Raw genomic sequence first — 22,500 nt, 5'->3', positions numbered from 1 at the left:
GATCAAATATGTATGCCCCACAGGGTTATGATTTCTACATGAAACATTGCAATGGCTGATTTATTCATTTGTCATTCAAGATTACCTCAAAACAAGTAAGTGGTGATAAAAACATAATTTCGAGTTGTCCCTTATATCTTAATCAATCACTGCTTAGGCTACTATAATAATCCTAAATCTTGTGTGCCTTAATGCAACATTTAAACTTATTTCTGCTGTTCACTGTTCACAAGTTTGCAGTATTGAAAACCTTAATAAATCCACAGTAAAAGTGACGATGCAAAATGGTCAACTTCTGAAAAATCGTCAATTGATTCTGAAAAAATATTGATTGATAAGTAAGCATCACTTGTTTGCAGGTTTTTTTTAAATTCAATCTTAATAGTAATCATTTATAATAATTCCTGATTTGGTGTAAATGTTTATTATTGATGTGAAAACATTTATAATGATGGTGAATATTTCCAGTTGAATCAAATGTATAATATGGCTACCAGAGTGTTGTGGGGAAGTAAAGAGTAACCTAAGTACAAGTAATTAAAATATGTTAATGCAGTAGTCCTTACGTAAGTAGGCTACATGTACTTTTTGAATGTAAAACTGAACTTTGAAAACAGCCTCCAGAGAGCGTAATATGTATTAATACTCACTGAAAACATTGATGAAAATTGCAACAACAAAAAAAAAAGAGAGGACAGACTGCCAAATAAAATCATGTTTCATTTTCCACTGGCCTGTTTCTCTCAGTCCTTTCTCCACTAGTGAGGCAACAGCGCCCTCTTCTGGCTAAAGGAGGTATTAAAAGCTTACAGCACCTGGTATTCCCAGGCGGTCTCCCATCCAAGTACTATCCAGGCCCGACCCTGCTTAGCTTCCGAGATCGGACGAGATCGGGCGTGTTCAGGGTGGTATGGCCGTAAGCAAATGAACAGGTTGTTAAAGGGTTATTTATACATACTTAGGTTTAAAGTAACACCTCGCCAAAATTAGAGCAAGTGACTATGACCTAGTTGATTTTATTACTTTTCTACTCAAACGTGTGGGCCTATGGATAGACTTACACTTAATCTTACTAGATTCAGCAATACTTTGACGCTGGGAGTTAACTAAAGACTTGCAGCTTGTTTTTAAGACTTGTTTCACGACTTGCGGGCAAACTGAACGTTCAAACGTCTGATAAACACATTGAACAAACCGATTCCGTGAAGATTAACTTCCCTCTTTCAAAACTGGCCTGGTTAGTACTTGGATGGGAGACCGCCTGGGAATCCCAGGTGCTGTAAGCTTTTAATACCTGCTTCAGCCAGCAGGGGGCGCTGTAACCTCCTGCTATGCACTGCAGTTCTTTTTTTATTTGTCTATCATTGCTTCTACTTTCCTACAAAGTAGCTTACACTGAATTTTGATTGGGGATCATCTATAGCATATATAGGGACTGATTGTAATAATTATGAATTTTCATATAATTAGTAAGTGTTCCTTTGTGATTCCTAATGGAGGATTGTTTTTTTTAATGATTAGTTACAATGGAGAATGTGAGGGGATCAAATATGTATGCCCCACAGGGTTATGATTTCTACATGAAACATTGCAATGGCTGATTTATTCATTTGTCATTCAAGATTACCTCAAAACAAGTAAGTGGTGATAAAAACATAATTTCGAGTTGTCCCTTATATCTTAATCAATCACTGCTTAGGCTACTATAATAATCCTAAATCTTGTGTGCCTTAATGCAACATTTAAACTTATTTCTGCTGTTCACTGTTCACAAGTTTGCAGTATTGAAAACCTTAATAAATCCACAGTAAAAGTGACGATGCAAAATGGTCAACTTCTGAAAAATCGTCAATTGATTCTGAAAAAATATTGATTGATAAGTAAGCATCACTTGTTTGCAGGTTTTTTTTTAATTCAATCTTAATAGTAATCATTTATAATAATTCCTGATTTGGTGTAAATGTTTATTATTGATGTGAAAACATTTATAATGATGGTGAATATTTCCAGTTGAATCAAATGTATAATATGGCTACCAGAGTGTTGTGGGGAAGTAAAGAGTAACCTAAGTACAAGTAATTAAAATATGTTAATGCAGTAGTCCTTACTTAAGTAGGCTACATGTACTTTTTGAATGTAAAACTGAACTTTGAAAACAGCCTCCAGAGAGCGTAATATGTATTAATACTCACTGAAAACATTGATGAAAATTGCAACAACAAAAAAAAAAGAGAGGACAGACTGCCAAATAAAATCATGTTTCATTTTCCACTGGCCTGTTTCTCTCAGTCCTTTCTCCACTAGTGAGGCAACAGCGCCCTCTTCTGGCTAAAGGAGGTATTAAAAGCTTACAGCACCTGGTATTCCCAGGCGGTCTCCCATCCAAGTACTAACCAGGCCCGACCCTGCTTAGCTTCTGAGATTGGACGAGATCGGGCGTGTTCAGGGTGGTATGGCCGTAAGCGAATAAACAGGTTGTTAAAGGGTTATTTATACATACTTAGGTTTAAAGTAACACCTCGCCAAAATTAGAGCAAGTGACTATGACCTAGTTGATTTTATTACTTTTCTACTCAAACGTGTGGGCCTATGGATAGACTTACACTTAATCTTACTAGATTCAGCAATACTTTGACGCTGGGAGTTAACTAAAGACTTGCAGCTTGTTTTTAAGACTTGTTTCACGACTTGCGGGCAAACTGAACGTTCAAACGTCTGATAAACACATTGAACAAACCGATTCCGTGAAGATTAACTTCCCTCTTTCAAAACTGGCCTGGTTAGTACTTGGATGGGAGACCGCCTGGGAATCCCAGGTGCTGTAAGCTTTTAATACCTGCTTCAGCCAGCAGGGGGCGCTGTAACCTCCTGCTATGCACTGCAGTTCTTTTTTTATTTGTCTATCATTGCTTCTACTTTCCTACAAAGTAGCTTACACTGAATTTTGATTGGGGATCATCTATAGCATATATAGGGACTGATTGTAATAATTATGAATTTTCATATAATTAGTAAGTGTTCCTTTGTGATTCCTAATGGAGGATTGTTTTTTTTAATGATTAGTTACAATGGAGAATGTGAGGGGATCAAATATGTATGCCCCACAGGGTTATGATTTCTACATGAAACATTGCAATGGCTGATTTATTCATTTGTCATTCAAGATTACCTCAAAACAAGTAAGTGGTGATAAAAACATAATTTCGAGTTGTCCCTTATATCTTAATCAATCACTGCTTAGGCTACTATAATAATCCTAAATCTTGTGTGCCTTAATGCAACATTTAAACTTATTTCTGCTGTTCACTGTTCACAAGTTTGCAGTATTGAAAACCTTAATAAATCCACAGTAAAAGTGACGATGCAAAATGGTCAACTTCTGAAAAATCGTCAATTGATTCTGAAAAAATATTGATTGATAAGTAAGCATCACTTGTTTGCAGGTTTTTTTTAAATTCAATCTTAATAGTAATCATTTATAATAATTCCTGATTTGGTGTAAATGTTTATTATTGATGTGAAAACATTTATAATGATGGTGAATATTTCCAGTTGAATCAAATGTATAATATGGCTACCAGAGTGTTGTGGGGAAGTAAAGAGTAACCTAAGTACAAGTAATTAAAATATGTTAATGCAGTAGTCCTTACGTAAGTAGGCTACATGTACTTTTTGAATGTAAAACTGAACTTTGAAAACAGCCTCCAGAGAGCGTAATATGTATTAATACTCACTGAAAACATTGATGAAAATTGCAACAAAAAAAAAGAGGACAGACTGCCAAATAAAATCATGTTTCATTTTCCACTGGCCTGTTTCTCTCAGTCCTTTCTCCACTAGTGAGGCAACAGCGCCCTCTTCTGGCTAAAGGAGGTATTAAAAGCTTACAGCACCTGGTATTCCCAGGCGGTCTCCCATCCAAGTACTAACCAGGCCCGACCCTGCTTAGCTTCCGAGATCGGACGAGATCGGGCGTGTTCAGGGTGGTATGGCCGTAAGCGAATGAACAGGTTGTTAAAGGGTTATTTATACATACTTAGGTTTAAAGTAATACCTCGCCAAAATTAGAGCAAGTGACTATGACCTAGTTGATTTTATTACTTTTCTACTCAAACGTGTGGGCCTATGGATAGACTTACACTTAATCTTACTAGATTCAACAATACTTTGACGCTGGGAGTTAACTAAAGACTTGCAGCTTGTTTTTAAGACTTGTTTCACGACTTGCGGGCAAACTGAACGTTCAAACGTCTGATAAACACATTGAACAAACCGATTCCGTGAAGATTAACTTCCCTCTTTCAAAACTGGCCTGGTTAGTACTTGGATGGGAGACCGCCTGGGAATCCCAGGTGCTGTAAGCTTTTAATACCTGCTTCAGCCAGCAGGGGGCGCTGTAACCTCCTGCTATGCACTGCAGTTCTTTTTTTATTTGTCTATCATTGCTTCTACTTTCCTACAAAGTAGCTTACACTGAATTTTGATTGGGGATCATCTATAGCATATATAGGGACTGATTGTAATAATTATGAATTTTCATATAATTAGTAAGTGTTCCTTTGTGATTCCTAATGGAGGATTGTTTTTTTTAATGATTAGTTACAATGGAGAATGTGAGGGGATCAAATATGTATGCCCCACAGGGTTATGATTTCTACATGAAACATTGCAATGGCTGATTTATTCATTTGTCATTCAAGATTACCTCAAAACAAGTAAGTGGTGATAAAAACATAATTTCGAGTTGTCCCTTATATCTTAATCAATCACTGCTTAGGCTACTATAATAATCCTAAATCTTGTGTGCCTTAATGCAACATTTAAACTTATTTCTGCTGTTCACTGTTCACAAGTTTGCAGTATTGAAAACCTTAATAAATCCACAGTAAAAGTGACGATGCAAAATGGTCAACTTCAGAAAAATCGTCAATTGATTCTGAAAAAATATTGATTGATAAGTAAGCATCACTTGTTTGCAGGTTTTTTTTAAATTCAATCTTAATAGTAATCATTTATAATAATTCCTGATTTGGTGTAAATGTTTATTATTGATGTGAAAACATTTATAATGATGGTGAATATTTCCAGTTGAATCAAATGTATAATATGGCTACCAGAGTGTTGTGGGGAAGTAAAGAGTAACCTAAGTACAAGTAATTAAAATATGTTAATGCAGTAGTCCTTACTTAAGTAGGCTACATGTACTTTTTGAATGTAAAACTGAACTTTGAAAACAGCCTCCAGAGAGCGTAATATGTATTAATACTCACTGAAAACATTGATGAAAATTGCAACAACAAAAAAAAAAGAGAGGACAGACTGCCAAATAAAATCATGTTTCATTTTCCACTGGCCTGTTTCTCTCAGTCCTTTCTCCACTAGTGAGGCAACAGCGCCCTCTTCTGGCTAAAGGAGGTATTAAAAGCTTACAGCACCTGGTATTCCCAGGCGGTCTCCCATCCAAGTACTAACCAGGCCCGACCCTGCTTAGCTTCTGAGATTGGACGAGATCGGGCGTGTTCAGGGTGGTATGGCCGTAAGCGAATAAACAGGTTGTTAAAGGGTTATTTATACATACTTAGGTTTAAAGTAACACCTCGCCAAAATTAGAGCAAGTGACTATGACCTAGTTGATTTTATTACTTTTCTACTCAAACGTGTGGGCCTATGGATAGACTTACACTTAATCTTACTAGATTCAGCAATACTTTGACGCTGGGAGTTAACTAAAGACTTGCAGCTTGTTTTTGAGACTTGTTTCACGACTTGCGGGCAAACTGAACGTTCAAATGTCTGATAAACACATTGAACAAACCGATTCCGTGAAGATTAACTTCCCTCTTTCAAAACTGGCCTGGTTAGTACTTGGATGGGAGACCGCCTGGGAATCCCAGGTGCTGTAAGCTTTTAATACCTGCTTCAGCCAGCAGGGGGCGCTGTAACCTCCTGCTATGCACTGCAGTTCTTTTTTTATTTGTCTATCATTGCTTCTACTTTCCTACAAAGTAGCTTACACTGAATTTTGATTGGGGATCATCTATAGCATATATAGGGACTGATTGTAATAATTATGAATTTTCATATAATTAGTAAGTGTTCCTTTGTGATTCCTAATGGAGGATTGTTTTTTTTAATGATTAGTTACAATGGAGAATGTGAGGGGATCAAATATGTATGCCCCACAGGGTTATGATTTCTACATGAAACATTGCAATGGCTGATTTATTCATTTGTCATTCAAGATTACCTCAAAACAAGTAAGTGGTGATAAAAACATAATTTCGAGTTGTCCCTTATATCTTAATCAATCACTGCTTAGGCTACTATAATAATCCTAAATCTTGTGTGCCTTAATGCAACATTTAAACTTATTTCTGCTGTTCACTGTTCACAAGTTTGCAGTATTGAAAACCTTAATAAATCCACAGTAAAAGTGACGATGCAAAATGGTCAACTTCTGAAAAATCGTCAATTGATTCTGAAAAAATATTGATTGATAAGTAAGCATCACTTGTTTGCAGGTTTTTTTTAAATTCAATCTTAATAGTAATCATTTATAATAATTCCTGATTTGGTGTAAATGTTTATTATTGATGTGAAAACATTTATAATGATGGTGAATATTTCCAGTTGAATCAAATGTATAATATGGCTACCAGAGTGTTGTGGGGAAGTAAAGAGTAACCTAAGTACAAGTAATTAAAATATGTTAATGCAGTAGTCCTTACGTAAGTAGGCTACATGTACTTTTTGAATGTAAAACTGAACTTTGAAAACAGCCTCCAGAGAGCGTAATATGTATTAATACTCACTGAAAACATTGATGAAAATTGCAACAAAAAAAAAGAGGACAGACTGCCAAATAAAATCATGTTTCATTTTCCACTGGCCTGTTTCTCTCAGTCCTTTCTCCACTAGTGAGGCAACAGCGCCCTCTTCTGGCTAAAGGAGGTATTAAAAGCTTACAGCACCTGGTATTCCCAGGCGGTCTCCCATCCAAGTACTAACCAGGCCTGACCTTGCTTAGCTTCCGAGATCGGACGAGATCGGGCGTGTTCAGGGTGGTATGGCCGTAAGCGAATGAACAGGTTGTTAAAGGGTTATTTATACATACTTAGGTTTAAAGTAACACCTCGCCAAAATTAGAGCAAGTGACTATGACCTAGTTGATTTTATTACTTTTCTACTCAAACGTGTGGGCCTATGGATAGACTTACACTTAATCTTACTAGATTCAGCAATACTTTGACGCTGGGAGTTAACTAAAGACTTGCAGCTTGTTTTTAAGACTTGTTTCACGACTTGCGGGCAAACTGAACGTTCAAACGTCTGATAAACACATTGAACAAACCGATTCCGTGAAGATTAACTTCCCTCTTTCAAAACTGGCCTGGTTAGTACTTGGATGGGAGACCGCCTGGGAATCCCAGGTGCTGTAAGCTTTTAATACCTGCTTCAGCCAGCAGGGGGCGCTGTAACCTCCTGCTATGCACTGCAGTTCTTTTTTTATTTGTCTATCATTGCTTCTACTTTCCTACAAAGTAGCTTACACTGAATTTTGATTGGGGATCATCTATAGCATATATAGGGACTGATTGTAATAATTATGAATTTTCATATAATTAGTAAGTGTTCCTTTGTGATTCCTAATGGAGGATTGTTTTTTTTAATGATTAGTTACAATGGAGAATGTGAGGGGATCAAATATGTATGCCCCACAGGGTTATGATTTCTACATGAAACATTGCAATGGCTGATTTATTCATTTGTCATTCAAGATTACCTCAAAACAAGTAAGTGGTGATAAAAACATAATTTCGAGTTGTCCCTTGTATCTTAATCAATCACTGCTTAGGCTACTATAATAATCCTAAATCTTGTGTGCCTTAATGCAACATTTAAACTTATTTCTGCTGTTCACTGTTCACAAGTTTGCAGGATTGAAAACCTTAATAAATCCACAGTAAAAGTGACGATGCGAAATGGTCAACTTCAGAAAAATCGTCAATTGATTGATAAGTAAGCATCACTTGTTTGCAGGTTTTTTTTAAATTCAATCTTAATAGTAATCATTTATAATAATTCCTGATTTGGTGTAAATGTTTATTATTGATGTGAAAACATTTATAATGATGGTGAATATTTCCAGTTGAATCAAATGTATAATATGGCTACCAGAGTGTTGTGGGGAAGTAAAGAGTAACCTAAGTACAAGTAATTAAAATATGTTAATGCAGTAGTCCTTACTTAAGTAGGCTACATGTACTTTTTGAATGTAAAACTGAACTTTGAAAACAGCCTCCAGAGAGCGTAATATGTATTAATACTCACTGAAAACATTGATGAAAATTGCAACAACAAAAAAAAAAGAGAGGACAGACTGCCAAATAAAATCATGTTTCATTTTCCACTGGCCTGTTTCTCTCAGTCCTTTCTCCACTAGTGAGGCAACAGCGCCCTCTTCTGGCTAAAGGAGGTATTAAAAGCTTACAGCACCTGGTATTCCCAGGCGGTCTCCCATCCAAGTACTAACCAGGCCCGACCCTGCTTAGCTTCCGAGATCGGACGTGTTCAGGGTGGTATGGCCGTAAGCGAATGAACAGGTTGTTAAAGGGTTATTTATACATACTTAGGTTTAAAGTAACACCTCGCCAAAATTAGAGCAAGTGACTATGACCTAGTTGATTTTATTACTTTTCTACTCAAACGTGTGGGCCTATGGATAGACTTACACTTAATCTTATTAGATTCAGCAATACTTTGACGCTGGGAGTTAACTAAAGACTTGCAGCTTGTTTTTAAGACTTGTTTCACGACTTGCGGGCAAACTGAACGTTCAAACGTCTGATAAACACATTGAACAAACCGATTCCGTGAAGATTAACTTCCCTCTTTCAAAACTGGCCTGGTTAGTACTTGGATGGGAGACCGCCTGGGAATCCCAGGTGCTGTAAGCTTTTAATACCTGCTTCAGCCAGCAGGGGGCGCTGTAACCTCCTGCTATGCACTGCAGTTCTTTTTTTATTTGTCTATCATTGCTTCTACTTTCCTACAAAGTAGCTTACACTGAATTTTGATTGGGGATCATCTATAGCATATATAGGGACTGATTGTAATAATTATGAATTTTCATATAATTAGTAAGTGTTCCTTTGTGATTCCTAATGGAGGATTGTTTTTTTTAATGATTAGTTACAATGGAGAATGTGAGGGGATCAAATATGTATGCCCCACAGGGTTATGATTTCTACATGAAACATTGCAATGGCTGATTTATTCATTTGTCATTCAAGATTACCTCAAAACAAGTAAGTGGTGATAAAAACATAATTTCGAGTTGTCCCTTGTATCTTAATCAATCACTGCTTAGGCTACTATAATAATCCTAAATCTTGTGTGCCTTAATGCAACATTTAAACTTATTTCTGCTGTTCACTGTTCACAAGTTTGCAGGATTGAAAACCTTAATAAATCCACAGTAAAAGTGACGATGCGAAATGGTCAACTTCTGAAAAATCGTCAATTGATTGATAAGTAAGCATCACTTGTTTGCAGGTTTTTTTTAAATTCAATCTTAATAGTAATCATTTATAATAATTCCTGATTTGGTGTAAATGTTTATTATTGATGTGAAAACATTTATAATAATGGTGAATATTTCCAGTTGAATCAAATGTATAATATGGCTACCAGAGTGTTGTGGGGAAGTAAAGAGTAACCTAAGTACAAGTAATTAAAATATGTTAATGCAGTAGTCCTTACGTAAGTAGGCTACATGTACTTTTTGAATGTAAAACTGAACTTTGAAAACAGCCTCCAGAGAGCGTAATATGTATTAATACTCACTGAAAACATTGATGAAAATTGCAACAAAAAAAAAGAGGACAGACTGCCAAATAAAATCATGTTTCATTTTCCACTGGCCTGTTTCTCTCAGTCCTTTCTCCACTAGTGAGGCAACAGCGCCCTCTTCTGGCTAAAGGAGGTATTAAAAGCTTACAGCACCTGGTATTCCCAGGCGGTCTCCCATCCAAGTACTAACCAGGCCCGACCCTGCTTAGCTTCCGAGATCGGACGAGATCGGGCGTGTTCAGGGTGGTATGGCCGTAAGCGAATGAACAGGTTGTTAAAGGGTTATTTATACATACTTAGGTTTAAAGTAACACCTCGCCAAAATTAGAGCAAGTGACTATGACCTAGTTGATTTTATTACTTTTCTACTCAAACGTGTGGGCCTATGGATAGACTTACACTTAATCTTATTAGATTCAGCAATACTTTGACGCTGGGAGTTAACTAAAGACTTGCAGCTTGTTTTTAAGACTTGTTTCACGACTTGCGGGCAAACTGAACGTTCAAACGTCTGATAAACACATTGAACAAACCGATTCCGTGAAGATTAACTTCCCTCTTTCAAAACTGGCCTGGTTAGTACTTGGATGGGAGACCGCCTGGGAATCCCAGGTGCTGTAAGCTTTTAATACCTGCTTCAGCCAGCAGGGGGCGCTGTAACCTCCTGCTATGCACTGCAGTTCTTTTTTTATTTGTCTATCATTGCTTCTACTTTCCTACAAAGTAGCTTACACTGAATTTTGATTGGGGATCATCTATAGCATATATAGGGACTGATTGTAATAATTATGAATTTTCATATAATTAGTAAGTGTTCCTTTGTGATTCCTAATGGAGGATTGTTTTTTTTAATGATTAGTTACAATGGAGAATGTGAGGGGATCAAATATGTATGCCCCACAGGGTTATGATTTCTACATGAAACATTGCAATGGCTGATTTATTCATTTGTCATTCAAGATTACCTCAAAACAAGTAAGTGGTGATAAAAACATAATTTCGAGTTGTCCCTTGTATCTTAATCAATCACTGCTTAGGCTACTATAATAATCCTAAATCTTGTGTGCCTTAATGCAACATTTAAACTTATTTCTGCTGTTCACTGTTCACAAGTTTGCAGGATTGAAAACCTTAATAAATCCACAGTAAAAGTGACGATGCGAAATGGTCAACTTCTGAAAAATCGTCAATTGATTGATAAGTAAGCATCACTTGTTTGCAGGTTTTTTTTAAATTCAATCTTAATAGTAATCATTTATAATAATTCCTGATTTGGTGTAAATGTTTATTATTGATGTGAAAACATTTATAATGATGGTGAATATTTCCAGTTGAATCAAATGTATAATATGGCTACCAGAGTGTTGTGGGGAAGTAAAGAGTAACCTAAGTACAAGTAATTAAAATATGTTAATGCAGTAGTCCTTACGTAAGTAGGCTACATGTACTTTTTGAATGTAAAACTGAACTTTGAAAACAGCCTCCAGAGAGCGTAATATGTATTAATACTCACTGAAAACATTGATGAAAATTGCAACAAAAAAAAAGAGGACAGACTGCCAAATAAAATCATGTTTCATTTTCCACTGGCCTGTTTCTCTCAGTCCTTTCTCCACTAGTGAGGCAACAGCGCCCTCTTCTGGCTAAAGGAGGTATTAAAAGCTTACAGCACCTGGTATTCCCAGGCGGTCTCCCATCCAAGTACTAACCAGGTCCGACCCTGCTTAGCTTCCGAGATCGGACGAGATCGGGCGTGTTCAGGGTGGTATGGCCATAAGCAAATGAACAGGTTGTTAAAGGGTTATTTATACATACTTAGGTTTAAAGTAACACCTCGCCAAAATTAGAGCAAGTGACTATGACCTAGTTGATTTTATTACTTTTCTACTCAAACGTGTGGGCCTATGGATAGACTTACACTTAATCTTACTAGATTCAGCAATACTTTGACGCTGGGAGTTAACTAAAGACTTGCAGCTTGTTTTTAAGACTTGTTTCACGACTTGCGGGCAAACTGAACGTTCAAACGTCTGATAAACACATTGAACAAACCGATTCCGTGAAGATTAACTTCCCTCTTTCAAAACTGGCCTGGTTAGTACTTGGATGGGAGACCGCCTGGGAATCCCAGGTGCTGTAAGCTTTTAATACCTGCTTCAGCCAGCAGGGGGCGCTGTAACCTCCTGCTATGCACTGCAGTTCTTTTTTTATTTGTCTATCATTGCTTCTACTTTCCTACAAAGTAGCTTACACTGAATTTTGATTGGGGATCATCTATAGCATATATAGGGACTGATTGTAATAATTATGAATTTTCATATAATTAGTAAGTGTTCCTTTGTGATTCCTAATGGAGGATTGTTTTTTTTAATGATTAGTTACAATGGAGAATGTGAGGGGATCAAATATGTATGCCCCACAGGGTTATGATTTCTACATGAAACATTGCAATGGCTGATTTATTCATTTGTCATTCAAGATTACCTCAAAACAAGTAAGTGGTGATAAAAACATAATTTCGAGTTGTCCCTTGTATCTTAATCAATCACTGCTTAGGCTACTATAATAATCCTAAATCTTGTGTGCCTTAATGCAACATTTAAACTTATTTCTGCTGTTCACTGTTCACAAGTTTGCAGGATTGAAAACCTTAATAAATCCACAGTAAAAGTGACGATGCGAAATGGTCAACTTCAGAAAAATCGTCAATTGATTGATAAGTAAGCATCACTTGTTTGCAGGTTTTTTTTAAATTCAATCTTAATAGTAATCATTTATAATAATTCCTGATTTGGTGTAAATGTTTATTATTGATGTGAAAACATTTATAATGATGGTGAATATTTCCAGTTGAATCAAATGTATAATATGGCTACCAGAGTGTTGTGGGGAAGTAAAGAGTAACCTAAGTACAAGTAATTAAAATATGTTAATGCAGTAGTCCTTACGTAAGTAGGCTACATGTACTTTTTGAATGTAAAACTGAACTTTGAAAACAGCCTCCAGAGAGCGTAATATGTATTAATACTCACTGAAAACATTGATGAAAATTGCAACAACAAAAAAAAAAGAGAGGACAGACTGCCAAATAAAATCATGTTTCATTTTCCACTGGCCTGTTTCTCTCAGTCCTTTCTCCACTAGTGAGGCAACAGCGCCCTCTTCTGGCTAAAGGAGGTATTAAAAGCTTACAGCACCTGGTATTCCCAGGCGGTCTCCCATCCAAGTACTAACCAGGCCCGACCCTGCTTAGCTTCCGAGATCGGACGAGATCGGGCGTGTTCAGGGTGGTATGGCCGTAAGCGAATGAACAGGTTGTTAAAGCGTTATTTATACATACTTAGGTTTAAAGTAACACCTCGCCAAAATTAGAGCAAGTGACTATGACCTAGTTGATTTTATTACTTTTCTACTCAAACGTGTGGGCCTATGGATAGACTTACACTTAATCTTACTAGATTCAGCAATACTTTGACGCTGGGAGTTAACTAAAGACTTGCAGCTTGTTTTTAAGACTTGTTTCACGACTTGCGGGCAAACTGAACGTTCAAACGTCTGATAAACACATTGAACAAACCGATTCCGTGAAGATTAACTTCCCTCTTTCAAAACTGGCCTGGTTAGTACTTGGATGGGAGACCGCCTGGGAATCCCAGGTGCTGTAAGCTTTTAATACCTGCTTCAGCCAGCAGGGGGCGCTGTAACCTCCTGCTATGCACTGCAGTTCTTTTTTTATTTGTCTATCATTGCTTCTACTTTCCTACAAAGTAGCTTACACTGAATTTTGATTGGGGATCATCTATAGCATATATAGGGACTGATTGTAATAATTATGAATTTTCATATAATTAGTAAGTGTTCCTTTGTGATTCCTAATGGAGGATTGTTTTTTTTAATGATTAGTTACAATGGAGAATGTGAGGGGATCAAATATGTATGCCCCACAGGGTTATGATTTCTACATGAAACATTGCAATGGCTGATTTATTCATTTGTCATTCAAGATTACCTCAAAACAAGTAAGTGGTGATAAAAACATAATTTCGAGTTGTCCCTTATATCTTAATCAATCACTGCTTAGGCTACTATAATAATCCTAAATCTTGTGTGCCTTAATGCAACATTTAAACTTATTTCTGCTGTTCACTGTTCACAAGTTTGCAGTATTGAAAACCTTAATAAATCCACAGTAAAAGTGACGATGCAAAATGGTCAACTTCTGAAAAATCGTCAATTGATTCTGAAAAAATATTGATTGATAAGTAAGCATCACTTGTTTGCAGGTTTTCTTTAAATTCAATCTTAATAGTAATCATTTATAATAATTCCTGATTTGGTGTAAATGTTTATTATTGATGTGAAAACATTTATAATGATGGTGAATATTTCCAGTTGAATCAAATGTATAATATGGCTACCAGAGTGTTGTGGGGAAGTAAAGAGTAACCTAAGTACAAGTAATTAAAATATGTTAATGCAGTAGTCCTTACTTAAGTAGGCTACATGTACTTTTTGAATGTAAAACTGAACTTTGAAAACAGCCTCCAGAGAGCGTAATATGTATTAATACTCACTGAAAACATTGATGAAAATTGCAACAACAAAAAAAAAAGAGAGGACAGACTGCCAAATAAAATCATGTTTCATTTTCCACTGGCCTGTTTCTCTCAGTCCTTTCTCCACTAGTGAGGCAACAGCGCCCTCTTCTGGCTAAAGGAGGTATTAAAAGCTTACAGCACCTGGTATTCCCAGGCGGTCTCCCATCCAAGTACTAACCAGGCCCGACCCTGCTTAGCTTCCGAGATCGGACGAGATCGGGCGTGTTCAGGGTGGTATGGCCATAAGCGAATGAACAGGTTGTTAAAGGGTTATTTATACATACTTAGGTTTAAAGTAACACCTCGCCAAAATTAGAGCAAGTGACTATGACCTAGTTGATTTTATTACTTTTCTACTCAAACGTGTGGGCCTATGGATAGACTTACACTTAATCTTACTAGATTCAGCAATACTTTGACGCTGGGAGTTAACTAAAGACTTGCAGCTTGTTTTTAAGACTTGTTTCACGACTTGCGGGCAAACTGAACGTTCAAACGTCTGATAAACACATTGAACAAACCGATTCCGTGAAGATTAACTTCCCTCTTTCAAAACTGGCCTGGTTAGTACTTGGATGGGAGACCGCCTGGGAATCCCAGGTGCTGTAAGCTTTTAATACCTGCTTCAGCCAGCAGGGGGCGCTGTAACCTCCTGCTATGCACTGCAGTTCTTTTTTTATTTGTCTATCATTGCTTCTACTTTCCTACAAAGTAGCTTACACTGAATTTTGATTGGGGATCATCTATAGCATATATAGGGACTGATTGTAATAATTATGAATTTTCATATAATTAGTAAGTGTTCCTTTGTGATTCCTAATGGAGGATTGTTTTTTTTAATGATTAGTTACAATGGAGAATGTGAGGGGATCAAATATGTATGCCCCACAGGGTTATGATTTCTACATGAAACATTGCAATGGCTGATTTATTCATTTGTCATTCAAGATTACCTCAAAACAAGTAAGTGGTGATAAAAACATAATTTCGAGTTGTCCCTTGTATCTTAATCAATCACTGCTTAGGCTACTATAATAATCCTAAATCTTGTGTGCCTTAATGCAACATTTAAACTTATTTCTGCTGTTCACTGTTCACAAGTTTGCAGGATTGAAAACCTTAATAAATCCACAGTAAAAGTGACGATGCGAAATGGTCAACTTCAGAAAAATCGTCAATTGATTGATAAGTAAGCATCACTTGTTTGCAGGTTTTTTTTAAATTCAATCTTAATAGTAATCATTTATAATAATTCCTGATTTGGTGTAAATGTTTATTATTGATGTGAAAACATTTATAATGATGGTGAATATTTCCAGTTGAATCAAATGTATAATATGGCTACCAGAGTGTTGTGGGGAAGTAAAGAGTAACCTAAGTACAAGTAATTAAAATATGTTAATGCAGTAGTCCTTACGTAAGTAGGCTACATGTACTTTTTGAATGTAAAACTGAACTTTGAAAACAGCCTCCAGAGAGCGTAATATGTATTAATACTCACTGAAAACATTGATGAAAATTGCAACAACAAAAAAAAAAGAGAGGACAGACTGCCAAATAAAATCATGTTTCATTTTCCACTGGCCTGTTTCTCTCAGTCCTTTCTCCACTAGTGAGGCAACAGCGCCCTCTTCTGGCTAAAGGAGGTATTAAAAGCTTACAGCACCTGGTATTCCCAGGCGGTCTCCCATCCAAGTACTAACCAGGCCCGACCCTGCTTAGCTTCCGAGATCGGACGAGATCGGGCGTGTTCAGGGTGGTATGGCCGTAAGCGAATGAACAGGTTGTTAAAGCGTTATTTATACATACTTAGGTTTAAAGTAACACCTCGCCAAAATTAGAGCAAGTGACTATGACCTAGTTGATTTTATTACTTTTCTACTCAAACGTGTGGGCCTATGGATAGACTTACACTTAATCTTACTAGATTCAGCAATACTTTGACGCTGGGAGTTAACTAAAGACTTGCAGCTTGTTTTTAAGACTTGTTTCACGACTTGCGGGCAAACTGAACGTTCAAACGTCTGATAAACACATTGAACAAACCGATTCCGTGAAGATTAACTTCCCTCTTTCAAAACTGGCCTGGTTAGTACTTGGATGGGAGACCGCCTGGGAATCCCAGGTGCTGTAAGCTTTTAATACCTGCTTCAGCCAGCAGGGGGCGCTGTAACCTCCTGCTATGCACTGCAGTTCTTTTTTTATTTGTCTATCATTGCTTCTACTTTCCTACAAAGTAGCTTACACTGAATTTTGATTGGGGATCATCTATAGCATATATAGGGACTGATTGTAATAATTATGAATTTTCATATAATTAGTAAGTGTTCCTTTGTGATTCCTAATGGAGGATTGTTTTTTTTAATGATTAGTTACAATGGAGAATGTGAGGGGATCAAATATGTATGCCCCACAGGGTTATGATTTCTACATGAAACATTGCAATGGCTGATTTATTCATTTGTCATTCAAGATTACCTCAAAACAAGTAAGTGGTGATAAAAACATAATTTCGGGTTGTCCCTTATATCTTAATCAATCACTGCTTAGGCTACTATAATAATCCTAAATCTTGTGTGCCTTAATGCAACATTTAAACTTATTTCTGCTGTTCACTGTTCACAAGTTTGCAGTATTGAAAACCTTAATAAATCCACAGTAAAAGTGACGATGCAAAATGGTCAACTTCTGAAAAATCGTCAATTGATTCTGAAAAAATATTGATTGATAAGTAAGCATCACTTGTTTGCAGGTTTTTTTTAAATTCAATCTTAATAGTAATCATTTATAATAATTCCTGATTTGGTGTAAATGTTTATTATTGATGTGAAAACATTTATAATGATGGTGAATATTTCCAGTTGAATCAAATGTATAATATGGCTACCAGAGTGTTGTGGGGAAGTAAAGAGTAACCTAAGTACAAGTAATTAAAATATGTTAATGCAGTAGTCCTTACTTAAGTAGGCTACATGTACTTTTTGAATGTAAAACTGAACTTTGAAAACAGCCTCCAGAGAGCGTAATATGTATTAATACTCACTGAAAACATTGATGAAAATTGCAACAACAAAAAAAAAAGAGAGGACAGACTGCCAAATAAAATCATGTTTCATTTTCCACTGGCCTGTTTCTCTCAGTCCTTTCTCCACTAGTGAGGCAACAGCGCCCTCTTCTGGCTAAAGGAGGTATTAAAAGCTTACAGCACCTGGTATTCCCAGGCGGTCTCCCATCCAAGTACTAACCAGGCCCGACCCTGCTTAGCTTCCGAGATCGGACGAGATCAGGCGTGTTCAGGGTGGTATGGCCATAAGCGAATGAACAGGTTGTTAAAGGGTTATTTATACATACTTAGGTTTAAAGTAACACCTCGCCAAAATTAGAGCAAGTGACTATGACCTAGTTGATTTTATTACTTTTCTACTCAAACGTGTGGGCCTATGGATAGACTTACACTTAATCTTACTAGATTCAGCAATACTTTGACGCTGGGAGTTAACTAAAGACTTGCAGCTTGTTTTTAAGACTTGTTTCACGACTTGCGGGCAAACTGAACGTTCAAACGTCTGATAAACACATTGAACAAACCGATTCCGTGAAGATTAACTTCCCTCTTTCAAAACTGGCCTGGTTAGTACTTGGATGGGAGACCGCCTGGGAATCCCAGGTGCTGTAAGCTTTTAATACCTGCTTCAGCCAGCAGGGGGCGCTGTAACCTCCTGCTATGCACTGCAGTTCTTTTTTTATTTGTCTATCATTGCTTCTACTTTCCTACAAAGTAGCTTACACTGAATTTTGATTGGGGATCATCTATAGCATATATAGGGACTGATTGTAATAATTATGAATTTTCATATAATTAGTAAGTGTTCCTTTGAGATTCCTAATGGAGGATTGTTTTTTTTAATGATTAGTTACAATGGAGAATGTGAGGGGATCAAATATGTATGCCCCACAGGGTTATGATTTCTACATGAAACATTGCAATGGCTGATTTATTCATTTGTCATTCAAGATTACCTCAAAACAAGTAAGTGGTGATAAAAACATAATTTCGAGTTGTCCCTTGTATCTTAATCAATCACTGCTTAGGCTACTATAATAATCCTAAATCTTGTGTGCCTTAATGCAACATTTAAACTTATTTCTGCTGTTCACTGTTCACAAGTTTGCAGGATTGAAAACCTTAATAAATCCACAGTAAAAGTGACGATGCGAAATGGTCAACTTCAGAAAAATCGTCAATTGATTGATAAGTAAGCATCACTTGTTTGCAGGTTTTTTTTAAATTCAATCTTAATAGTAATCATTTATAATAATTCCTGATTTGGTGTAAATGTTTATTATTGATGTGAAAACATTTATAATGATGGTGAATATTTCCAGTTGAATCAAATGTATAATATGGCTACCAGAGTGTTGTGGGGAAGTAAAGAGTAACCTAAGTACAAGTAATTAAAATATGTTAATGCAGTAGTCCTTACGTAAGTAGGCTACATGTACTTTTTGAATGTAAAACTGAACTTTGAAAACAGCCTCCAGAGAGCGTAATATGTATTAATACTCACTGAAAACATTGATGAAAATTGCAACAAAAAAAAAGAGGACAGACTGCCAAATAAAATCATGTTTCATTTTCCACTGGCCTGTTTCTCTCAGTCCTTTCTCCACTAGTGAGGCAACAGCGCCCTCTTCTGGCTAAAGGAGGTATTAAAAGCTTACAGCACCTGGTATTCCCAGGCGGTCTCCCATCCAAGTACTAACCAGGTCCGACCCTGCTTAGCTTCCGAGATCGGACGAGATCGGGCGTGTTCAGGGTGGTATGGCCATAAGCAAATGAACAGGTTGTTAAAGGGTTATTTATACATACTTAGGTTTAAAGTAACACCTCGCCAAAATTAGAGCAAGTGACTATGACCTAGTTGATTTTATTACTTTTCTACTCAAACGTGTGGGCCTATGGATAGACTTACACTTAATCTTACTAGATTCAGCAATACTTTGACGCTGGGAGTTAACTAAAGACTTGCAGCTTGTTTTTAAGACTTGTTTCACGACTTGCGGGCAAACTGAACGTTCAAACGTCTGATAAACACATTGAACAAACCGATTCCGTGAAGATTAACTTCCCTCTTTCAAAACTGGCCTGGTTAGTACTTGGATGGGAGACCGCCTGGGAATCCCAGGTGCTGTAAGCTTTTAATACCTGCTTCAGCCAGCAGGGGGCGCTGTAACCTCCTGCTATGCACTGCAGTTCTTTTTTTATTTGTCTATCATTGCTTCTACTTTCCTACAAAGTAGCTTACACTGAATTTTGATTGGGGATCATCTATAGCATATATAGGGACTGATTGTAATAATTATGAATTTTCATATAATTAGTAAGTGTTCCTTTGTGATTCCTAATGGAGGATTGTTTTTTTTAATGATTAGTTACAATGGAGAATGTGAGGGGATCAAATATGTATGCCCCACAGGGTTATGATTTCTACATGAAACATTGCAATGGCTGATTTATTCATTTGTCATTCAAGATTACCTCAAAACAAGTAAGTGGTGATAAAAACATAATTTCGAGTTGTCCCTTGTATCTTAATCAATCACTGCTTAGGCTACTATAATAATCCTAAATCTTGTGTGCCTTAATGCAACATTTAAACTTATTTCTGCTGTTCACTGTTCACAAGTTTGCAGGATTGAAAACCTTAATAAATCCACAGTAAAAGTGACGATGCGAAATGGTCAACTTCAGAAAAATCGTCAATTGATTGATAAGTAAGCATCACTTGTTTGCAGGTTTTTTTTAAATTCAATCTTAATAGTAATCATTTATAATAATTCCTGATTTGGTGTAAATGTTTATTATTGATGTGAAAACATTTATAATGATGGTGAATATTTCCAGTTGAATCAAATGTATAATATGGCTACCAGAGTGTTGTGGGGAAGTAAAGAGTAACCTAAGTACAAGTAATTAAAATATGTTAATGCAGTAGTCCTTACGTAAGTAGGCTACATGTACTTTTTGAATGTAAAACTGAACTTTGAAAACAGCCTCCAGAGAGCGTAATATGTATTAATACTCACTGAAAACATTGATGAAAATTGCAACAACAAAAAAAAAAGAGAGGACAGACTGCCAAATAAAATCATGTTTCATTTTCCACTGGCCTGTTTCTCTCAGTCCTTTCTCCACTAGTGAGGCAACAGCGCCCTCTTCTGGCTAAAGGAGGTATTAAAAGCTTACAGCACCTGGTATTCCCAGGCGGTCTCCCATCCAAGTACTAACCAGGCCCGACCCTGCTTAGCTTCCGAGATCGGACGAGATCGGGCGTGTTCAGGGTGGTATGGCCGTAAGCGAATGAACAGGTTGTTAAAGCGTTATTTATACATACTTAGGTTTAAAGTAACACCTCGCCAAAATTAGAGCAAGTGACTATGACCTAGTTGATTTTATTACTTTTCTACTCAAACGTGTGGGCCTATGGATAGACTTACACTTAATCTTACTAGATTCAGCAATACTTTGACGCTGGGAGTTAACTAAAGACTTGCAGCTTGTTTTTAAGACTTGTTTCACGACTTGCGGGCAAACTGAACGTTCAAACGTCTGATAAACACATTGAACAAACCGATTCCGTGAAGATTAACTTCCCTCTTTCAAAACTGGCCTGGTTAGTACTTGGATGGGAGACCGCCTGGGAATCCCAGGTGCTGTAAGCTTTTAATACCTGCTTCAGCCAGCAGGGGGCGCTGTAACCTCCTGCTATGCACTGCAGTTCTTTTTTTATTTGTCTATCATTGCTTCTACTTTCCTACAAAGTAGCTTACACTGAATTTTGATTGGGGATCATCTATAGCATATATAGGGACTGATTGTAATAATTATGAATTTTCATATAATTAGTAAGTGTTCCTTTGTGATTCCTAATGGAGGATTGTTTTTTTTAATGATTAGTTACAATGGAGAATGTGAGGGGATCAAATATGTATGCCCCACAGGGTTATGATTTCTACATGAAACATTGCAATGGCTGATTTATTCATTTGTCATTCAAGATTACCTCAAAACAAGTAAGTGGTGATAAAAACATAATTTCGAGTTGTCCCTTATATCTTAATCAATCACTGCTTAGGCTACTATAATAATCCTAAATCTTGTGTGCCTTAATGCAACATTTAAACTTATTTCTGCTGTTCACTGTTCACAAGTTTGCAGTATTGAAAACCTTAATAAATCCACAGTAAAAGTGACGATGCAAAATGGTCAACTTCTGAAAAATCGTCAATTGATTCTGAAAAAATATTGATTGATAAGTAAGCATCACTTGTTTGCAGGTTTTCTTTAAATTCAATCTTAATAGTAATCATTTATAATAATTCCTGATTTGGTGTAAATGTTTATTATTGATGTGAAAACATTTATAATGATGGTGAATATTTCCAGTTGAATCAAATGTATAATATGGCTACCAGAGTGTTGTGGGGAAGTAAAGAGTAACCTAAGTACAAGTAATTAAAATATGTTAATGCAGTAGTCCTTACTTAAGTAGGCTACATGTACTTTTTGAATGTAAAACTGAACTTTGAAAACAGCCTCCAGAGAGCGTAATATGTATTAATACTCACTGAAAACATTGATGAAAATTGCAACAACAAAAAAAAAAGAGAGGACAGACTGCCAAATAAAATCATGTTTCATTTTCCACTGGCCTGTTTCTCTCAGTCCTTTCTCCACTAGTGAGGCAACAGCGCCCTCTTCTGGCTAAAGGAGGTATTAAAAGCTTACAGCACCTGGTATTCCCAGGCGGTCTCCCATCCAAGTACTAACCAGGCCCGACCCTGCTTAGCTTCCGAGATCGGACGAGATCGGGCGTGTTCAGGGTGGTATGGCCATAAGCGAATGAACAGGTTGTTAAAGGGTTATTTATACATACTTAGGTTTAAAGTAACACCTCGCCAAAATTAGAGCAAGTGACTATGACCTAGTTGATTTTATTACTTTTCTACTCAAACGTGTGGGCCTATGGATAGACTTACACTTAATCTT

At 36.7% G+C, this 22,500-nt stretch overlaps 14 non-coding genes and 1 pseudogene across 14 annotated transcripts; all 15 read right to left on the bottom strand.

Moving 5' to 3' along the window:
* Window positions 1-803: 803 nt before the first annotated feature.
* On the bottom strand, window positions 804-922 carry LOC136181343 (5S ribosomal RNA). The gene has a single exon (XR_010667692.1). It is a non-coding gene; the product is annotated as a 5S ribosomal RNA (ribosomal RNA).
* A 1,423-nt stretch (window positions 923-2,345) lies between these two features.
* LOC136181817 (5S ribosomal RNA) lies at window positions 2,346-2,464 on the bottom strand. The gene has a single exon (XR_010668164.1). It is a non-coding gene; the product is annotated as a 5S ribosomal RNA (ribosomal RNA).
* Window positions 2,465-3,881: 1,417 nt separating this feature from the next.
* LOC136181381 (5S ribosomal RNA) lies at window positions 3,882-4,000 on the bottom strand. Its single transcript, XR_010667730.1, has one exon. It is a non-coding gene; the product is annotated as a 5S ribosomal RNA (ribosomal RNA).
* Window positions 4,001-5,423: 1,423 nt separating this feature from the next.
* LOC136181816 (5S ribosomal RNA) lies at window positions 5,424-5,542 on the bottom strand. Its single transcript, XR_010668163.1, has one exon. It is a non-coding gene; the product is annotated as a 5S ribosomal RNA (ribosomal RNA).
* A 1,417-nt stretch (window positions 5,543-6,959) lies between these two features.
* Window positions 6,960-7,078, bottom strand: LOC136181787 (5S ribosomal RNA). Its single transcript, XR_010668134.1, has one exon. It is a non-coding gene; the product is annotated as a 5S ribosomal RNA (ribosomal RNA).
* A 1,406-nt stretch (window positions 7,079-8,484) lies between these two features.
* On the bottom strand, window positions 8,485-8,593 carry LOC136181855 (5S ribosomal RNA; annotated as a pseudogene).
* A 1,400-nt stretch (window positions 8,594-9,993) lies between these two features.
* LOC136181370 (5S ribosomal RNA) lies at window positions 9,994-10,112 on the bottom strand. The gene has a single exon (XR_010667719.1). It is a non-coding gene; the product is annotated as a 5S ribosomal RNA (ribosomal RNA).
* A 1,400-nt stretch (window positions 10,113-11,512) lies between these two features.
* On the bottom strand, window positions 11,513-11,631 carry LOC136181602 (5S ribosomal RNA). The gene has a single exon (XR_010667949.1). It is a non-coding gene; the product is annotated as a 5S ribosomal RNA (ribosomal RNA).
* Window positions 11,632-13,037: 1,406 nt separating this feature from the next.
* LOC136181359 (5S ribosomal RNA) lies at window positions 13,038-13,156 on the bottom strand. The gene has a single exon (XR_010667708.1). It is a non-coding gene; the product is annotated as a 5S ribosomal RNA (ribosomal RNA).
* A 1,423-nt stretch (window positions 13,157-14,579) lies between these two features.
* Window positions 14,580-14,698, bottom strand: LOC136181376 (5S ribosomal RNA). The gene has a single exon (XR_010667725.1). It is a non-coding gene; the product is annotated as a 5S ribosomal RNA (ribosomal RNA).
* Window positions 14,699-16,104: 1,406 nt separating this feature from the next.
* LOC136181349 (5S ribosomal RNA) lies at window positions 16,105-16,223 on the bottom strand. The gene has a single exon (XR_010667698.1). It is a non-coding gene; the product is annotated as a 5S ribosomal RNA (ribosomal RNA).
* A 1,423-nt stretch (window positions 16,224-17,646) lies between these two features.
* LOC136181622 (5S ribosomal RNA) lies at window positions 17,647-17,765 on the bottom strand. Its single transcript, XR_010667969.1, has one exon. It is a non-coding gene; the product is annotated as a 5S ribosomal RNA (ribosomal RNA).
* A 1,400-nt stretch (window positions 17,766-19,165) lies between these two features.
* LOC136181601 (5S ribosomal RNA) lies at window positions 19,166-19,284 on the bottom strand. The gene has a single exon (XR_010667948.1). It is a non-coding gene; the product is annotated as a 5S ribosomal RNA (ribosomal RNA).
* A 1,406-nt stretch (window positions 19,285-20,690) lies between these two features.
* On the bottom strand, window positions 20,691-20,809 carry LOC136181338 (5S ribosomal RNA). Its single transcript, XR_010667687.1, has one exon. It is a non-coding gene; the product is annotated as a 5S ribosomal RNA (ribosomal RNA).
* Window positions 20,810-22,232: 1,423 nt separating this feature from the next.
* On the bottom strand, window positions 22,233-22,351 carry LOC136181375 (5S ribosomal RNA). The gene has a single exon (XR_010667724.1). It is a non-coding gene; the product is annotated as a 5S ribosomal RNA (ribosomal RNA).
* Window positions 22,352-22,500: the final 149 nt, after the last annotated feature.

This window comes from Labrus bergylta, chromosome 13, assembly GCF_963930695.1.
Source record: "Labrus bergylta chromosome 13, fLabBer1.1, whole genome shotgun sequence".
In the NCBI taxonomy this organism is placed as follows: Eukaryota; Metazoa; Chordata; class Actinopteri; order Labriformes; family Labridae; genus Labrus; species Labrus bergylta.
This window is presented reverse-complemented; position numbering and strand designations above follow the sequence as displayed.